The sequence below is a fragment of the Quercus lobata genome, chromosome 2 (genome assembly GCF_001633185.2).
Source record: "Quercus lobata isolate SW786 chromosome 2, ValleyOak3.0 Primary Assembly, whole genome shotgun sequence".
NCBI classification, from domain to species: Eukaryota; Viridiplantae; Streptophyta; class Magnoliopsida; order Fagales; family Fagaceae; genus Quercus; species Quercus lobata.
In genome coordinates this window covers 54345699-54352937 of record NC_044905.1, presented here as the reverse complement: position 1 = coordinate 54352937, position 7239 = coordinate 54345699, and the positions used below count along the sequence as shown (strand labels likewise).

The following is a 7239-nucleotide window of genomic DNA, read 5'->3' as shown; positions in this document are numbered from 1 at the left end:
CCTTCCTACCCATTCCATTCCCTCCTACTTAAACTCCCAAATAAGAGAATGAGCTTTCCATTCCCTCCATTAAAACTCCCAAACAAAGGAAGGGAAGAATATTCTAAAATGATTCTTTTCATTCTTTTCCATTCCATTCCATTCCCTCCTCCCAAGCGAAGACTTAGAAAATTGGAAATCTTTAATCTCATCAATAATCTAGTCAATCACTAAGCACTTGAGGTGTCACAGTAAGCGTTCTACTGTACCCATGAGACAAATACGATAAAGAGAAAAATGTTGGGAAAGTCAAATAACCATATATTTTATTAGCCACAAAAAGCCTATGATGACACAATAGTCAATAATTTTGGATGAAAGAGAATACAAAATATGCATACCAAAATTTCTTGAAGAAATATTATAATACATTAATCTAACATGAAACAAAAAGAAATATAGCCAAAAAAGCCTATGCAACCACATTAGTGGCAAAAGAACCTTTTCTAGATTTCATGGAACAAAAGAGATTCAAGACATCAGCATAGTTACAAATGTAGACTAGGCATTTGGAAAGGAAAATTTTGAGCTTGCCTTCCAGCCTTGAAGAAGGCTTCAAATGTACGAAGAAACGCGGATGTCGTTGGAAACTTCTTTGAAGTCATTTACTTCAAAAAGTTGATAGCATCATCACTAGTTCCAAATGGAAAAAATTGCAAACTAACACCAATCTCCAAACAATTTTGTTAGTTAGCATCGTTTCCAAACTATTAAGGAAACTAACATTTCGAGTGTGTAAGACTCGATTTTGGTGTGCTAAATCGAGTATAATAACCTCAATTTCAAGTTTTCAACAACCTTAAAATTGAGCCTATAAAGCTCGAGTTCAGTATTGCAAAAAGAAGAATCTGGCTAAGTGAAGAAGAAGACGTGAAGAAGAAGAAGAAGAAGAAGAAGAGTAAGAATCTGACGAAGAAGATGGAGGATCTGACCAAAGAAGAGGAACCCCACGATAAAAAAAAAAATAAAAACCTAGAAGAATCTGACTAAGTGAAGAAGTGTTGATGCCCATTTTTGCAAAACTATACCCAAAGGCCCATGAGGAAGAAAACCCAATGAAAAAAGTAATGCCCAAAGACCCACCAAGAAGACCGAAGAGTAAGAAAGGTCCAAAGAAATAAGTGCAAGTGAAAGCAATCTACAACTAAACACAAATCTGCCGCAGAACACAAATCTGCCACAGAATACAGATTTGCCACATAATACAATTCCGTGGTAGAATGGCTTTGGTAAACAAAGCTAAATTGGGCCCAAGACCCTTTTGATCCAGTCAACATTATCTGGTCCACAAAGGCCCAAATTCTTTTGTATAAAAGGATACGTGTGAAAACTGATATGAAGAAGCACGATGAAAAGAAATAAGGAACGGTAGGAAGTGTCAGCAGCAGGAATCACGTGAAGGAAAGAAAAGTCAAACCAAAGGAAAATGACAAACGTAGTAGGAAATGCGTGAAGAAATAAGACAAAACACACAGCAAACCAAAACAAAACTAATCTGCTACAGCAGAAACAGCGTGGGAGGCAAACACAGAAAATAGCAGAGCAAGGACAGAAGGGCCAGGGCACCACCAACCTGCACCTAGCCAATACAAGGGAGGTGGGCCCACGGTCAAGGGGATTCAGAGGGCGTGGTTTGGTGGTGGGGGGAAAAGGGGGTCTATATTTGGTTTCCTGCCGTGACTTATTTTGGGGAATATATCTTGCTGGGATAATATCTTACCCAAAAGAAGTAATAAATGGTTAGGACCATCTGATGCATGTCATAGAGCTAGGTAGTGAGGTAGAGGTATACAGCAGGAACAAACAAAAGGGAATTTTGTCGTGAAATGGGTAGTGGTGTAGCAGACATGAACTGAACAATGGCAGTGGTCTGGGCAACCAATGGCTGAGTGGGTAATCTTGAAAGGATGCCCACAACAATCCAAAAACAATTGGTGAAGCCCTAGGGGTAAAAGGGAAAAATCCCATTGAATCAGTTGGCTATAAAAGGAAGGTAACCGAGCAGAAAAAGACGAGAGGGAATGGAGGAGGAAAAACAGAGGAAGAAAAGGAAAAACAAGGGAAGAGAGAAAAACACTGAAAGAGAGAGACCAAATTAAGGGAAGCACTTAAGGAAGGAAAACCCATGATAAGAGAGTAGTAAGTGCCTAGAGAGAAGGACCTAGGAAAAGGAAAGACCACAAATGGGGAACAACACACGGCAGGAGAGTAATAAAAAACTAAGAGTAAAGAAAGAATGGAGAGAAAGAAAGAAAGTGGTAAAACAAAGAGAGAAAATACGGCAGGAATAGGGGCATGGATCAATAGACCATCTTTTCCCTCCCTCTTAGAAAACCCACTCTTTGATGTCCCCAAAAGTAATAGCTAGTAGCCATTTAGGCCTATTTTCCAAAATGCACAACTTTGATGGCAAAATCCTATAACAAGGTTGTTCAAGTTAGGGTTTTAGTTCTTTCTTGGTTTACTTATCCTATGAGAAGATTCGATACTTGATTTTGATTACAAATATATTTGATTTATCTCATTATAAATTATATCTGCTGTATTTAGTTATTCTGCCGTAGAACATTTTTATCACGTCTGCTGCATCAGTGGTCCTGCTGTGGTATCTTTACTTTTTGTACTAGTTATTCTACTGTAGCACATTTTCATTATATTTACCGTGTTAGCTATTATACTAGCTAAACCTTTTTTGCAGAAGCTTTCTTTTTTATTTGTTATTACTTGTTGACACAAACTAATCATTATCTTGCCATAAGTATATATATACATATATCTTGTTTCTCATGTTCTGCAAAATATATTTTATATATGTATATGTGAATACATATAAGTATATACACTCATATATGTATGTATATATTTGAGAATATGCTAACCCATTTAAACTAACATTTGTTTGATGGGTATTTTCTTTGGACTTTAAATTTGTTTATGTGCAGGAAGTAGAAAAATATTTCTGTAGTAAAAACGAAGAGTAGTCATTCACATTGTAAAAAGTTTTACTGCACGGCAGAAGGCTTTAAAACACAGTAGACAACTTTAAAGCACAACAAACAGATTTAATGCACAGCAGGAAGTTTTGTTGCACAACAGGAAGCTTTATTGCATAATAGAAAGTTTTGCTACATAGCAAAAAAAGTCAATCCTATGGCAGAAACTGGAGAAAAATTCATTTTGTGGCAGAAACTGGAGAAAAGTTCCTTTTGCGGCAGAAACTAGAGAAAAGTTACTTCTGCGGCAGAAACAGAGGATAAGCACCACGTTTTGCCCGCCGTAAGCATGCTCCTGGCAAACGAGACATAGTTTGCGCACAAGCCGGACCAAATTGAGTTGCAGTTGGACCGGTCTCAACTCCCTTACTCAGAATACTCGGGCCCAATACTGCAAAAGGCAGCCCAGCCCACTTTAACCACAAAAAGGCCCACCATAAGAAGAAGAAGAAGAAAGAAGAAAAAGAAGAAGAATTTGACGTACCAAAGAAGAACAAAGAACCCCACGATAAAAAAAAATAAAATATAAAATACCCTAAATCCAAATCTAAACCCACGGTAGCTTGATTTCTGGGTTGGGTTTGATTTTGTTTCTGGGTTTGTCTCCGGTTTTTCTTTGCTTGATTTTTGGGTTGGGTTTGATTTTGTTTCTGGGTTTGTCTCTAGTGTTTATGCTAGCTTTAGCGAACTCGAGTCTTTAAAACTCAAGTTCCACGTTCCAGCACATCAAAATCAAGTCCTTGGGACTCAAGTTGCTACAATGAAATTGAGTCCCAGAGACTTAAGATATTAGTTTTCTAAATAGTTTGGAAATGATACTAACTAACAAAATTGTTTTGGTGTTAAATTGCAAAATATATATATATATATATATATGTTCCAAACTTTGATACGTCCTCAATAAATGGATCCACAAAGGATGGGAACCCTTGATTTTTCATCAAACCCAAAAGACTTAAAGCATCTTGAAACCCACCCTGAACCAACAACTTACTTATCAATTCTTTATATGTAATATGCCATGGCTTCAATTGTTCAATATTCAGCAACTCAACAAGAAGCGTGCATGCCTCTATTGCACTGTTCTTTTGGCAATAAGCATTTACCAAAATGTGGAATGCTTAACCAGCAGAAGAAACTCCCTCTTTTTCAACCATCTGTTTGAAATAATCAGAAGCCTTGTCAAAATCCCTAGCTACACAACGTCCCTCAATGAAAGATGCCAATGTCCTGTAATCTAGAGTGGACCTAGATGATTCCATATTCTCCATAAGTTCACTTGCCTCATCCTTTTTAGCAGTGCTACTAAACTAAAATGCAATTTTACTCTGTAAATGACCATTAGCCACAAACCCACCTTCTTTCATTGTTTTCAAAACCTTATTGCACTCTCCAAGTCTACCAACTCTAGTTAATGACTTAAGAATTGCACCAAGCATAGAATTTGTCAACAAATTCCCACTCTCAATAAAAATCCTCACAACCCTCAAAAAAAGACTCATATCCAATTGTTTACCAACTGCTACTTTCCTTAATAGAAAGACATAACAATCCTCAGAAGGCTTATTTGCACCAGCCATGGCAAACTCATACAAATCCATAGCATCCTTAATCATTTTCCTCTTACAAAACCACCCCAACACCTTAACAAATGTCTCCTACTCCATATCATACCCATTGCTTCTCATCTCATCAACAACTTTCCAAATCCTATCGATACAATCTTCCCACCCCAACACTTTGGCCACAGCATTATAAGTCCATTCATCATGCTTAAACAGCCCACTCTCCTCCACCCACCTAAAGAAAATCAACACTTTTGTTGGCTCCACACCAACATTTTCCAATACCATCTTAACCATATTGCTTGAATACTCAATACCCAATTCCTGTATCTTCCTTTCAACATCATCACTCCACACTTCACTCCTAACAATCTTACACAACTTTGAACAAACCTTCTCTACCAAATTATCCACTGATCCAGAGGCATACACAACCCTCAATTTTTCAACATCACCAGATTCACCACCTAACCCATCCTTTTGGAACCTCTCCTAGACCTTATTTTGCACACCCTTGGATATCCTATACCCCTTTTTGTTCATAACCTCAACCAAATCCCAAAACTCCTTAACAAACCCATTAACACCTAGAATCCCTAAGATTGAATTATATAATTTAGAGTTGAGTCTCTGACCATCACTCTCCAAACCCAATTGAAAAACCTCTTCGCCACATCGGGGCTCGATTTGAGCTTCCCCAGAACCCTTAACACCAATTCATGAATAATCACAATATTGTTCACTCTAACTCTTTCCTAATATCATCCACACCCACAATAGGTTTCGCAAAAATATCAGCTACAACTAAGTGAGTGTGATCTGTGTCTTTCTCTTCGATGGCTTGTTCGGGTTCAGACGAAAATCTACGAGAAATGGGGTCTTTGGGGTTTATGAATTGGGATTGTTGTGAGATAGTGGCATGAAAGAGTGAAGTGAGAGAACGAAATGGTGGACTATTGAAATTGAGATTGGGATTGGAAGGTACTTGGAAATGCGAGGAGTGAGTGGAATTGTAAAGCTGAGATCAGAGAAGGTGGTAAGGTCGTAGAAGCAAGCGCCATTAGTGTCTCATGGTTGTTTTTTAGGGTTTGGGTTTGTGAATTAATTTTGGGGATACACAGGATTTTCAATTTTTGTGTAGAGAGAGAGAGGTGTTATTAGGGTTTAAGATTGGATTGGGTTTTGTGAGCTACACTGCATGGTTTTGAAATCTAGACTGGACCGTATGGTCCGATCTGGCTAATCATGAACCGTTCACAAAAATGGTTCTTTTAACTCCCAAAACCGACATATGTAAATAAGTCAGTGAATCGCCCGATTTTAAAAACCGTAGATGATTCTCACAATTCAGATCAAAGCTTTAAATAGTAAAAAAGAATCTAGGTAATATTGCCATCGTTAAGAAAACACCAAAAGGCAAAAGAAGGATCAATTGATACAAAGAACCAAAAAGAAATAGCAGTATAAGAATAACTTGATCTTCAATAATCTTTCTCAAAAAAAATAAAATCCTTTTACAAGATCCCTCCAAATAGAAAAAGAAAAAACTAAAAATTTGCTCTTACACAGTTGTAGTCTCCACACTGTAATAACTCAAAAGTTTGCCTTTACAAGTCTTCTGCAATCTCCAACTGACAACCGATGATCAAAACTCTCCACTAGTGAGTAATGGCGCTAGGATCTCTCTCTTTCACTGTTTTAGTTTTTTTTTTTTTTTTTTGAGAACTCTCAAACTCAATTTGTTTGTTGAAGAGACTTGAAAACTTGAAGTCTATCTATCTATTGGGTCTTGCAAATGCCATATGTAGGTATGTTTTAGCATCAAAGCCCCAAAAACTCCCATTACCCAGTCTCTCAATTGTAAAAGTTTTTACAATTGTGCTACATTACCATCATAAATTATTGATGGTACAGTAGCAACATTCTAAAAATTCTAATATATTTTAATCCCAAAATATCTCTCTTCACAATCTCTCATTCTCTCTCTCTCTCTCTCTCTCTCTCTCTCTCTCTCTCTCTCTCTCTCTCATCTAAAACCAAGCCTTTCTCTTCCTCTCTCTCTTTGTGTCTTTGTCTCTCTCTTTCATTCAGTCCTCATTCCCTATCTCACAGCGGTAGTGGTGTTTTTTTGGATGATTTTTTATGGCAATATCAATATGGTTCTAGTGGTTTGCTTGTGAGATCGACAAGATCGGTGTGGGTCTAATGGTCTGGTAGTTTTGATGATGGGTTTTGGCCGTGGGTATGTGTCATTTTGGTCGTGGGTCTGGTGGTTTGCTTACAAGATTGGCGTGGGTCTAGTGGGTTGCTTGTGAGATCGGCGTGGGGCTAATGGTTTAGTAGTTTTGGTGATGGGTTTTGGTCGTGGGTATGGGTTGTTTTGGCCGTGTGTTTGGTGGTTTGCTTGTGAGATCGGCGTGGGGCTAAATGGTCTAGTAGTTTTGGTGATGGGTTTTGGCCGTGGGTATGGGTGGTGATAGGTTTGCATGCTAATCAGTTTTGGTGATGAGTTTTAGCTGTGGGTATGGGTGGTGATGGTTTTGGCCGTGGATCGTTTTGGTCATGGTTTGGTACGAGTGGTGATGGTTTTGGTTATGTTATGGGTTAGGTTCATGGTGGTGGTGGAGGGTTGCCATGGTGAT

At 38.1% G+C, this 7239-nt stretch overlaps 1 pseudogene; it reads right to left on the bottom strand.

Annotated features, from left to right (window-relative positions):
* Positions 1–451: 451 nt before the first annotated feature.
* On the bottom strand, positions 452–5658 carry LOC115966485 (annotated as a pseudogene).
* Positions 5659–7239: the final 1581 nt, after the last annotated feature.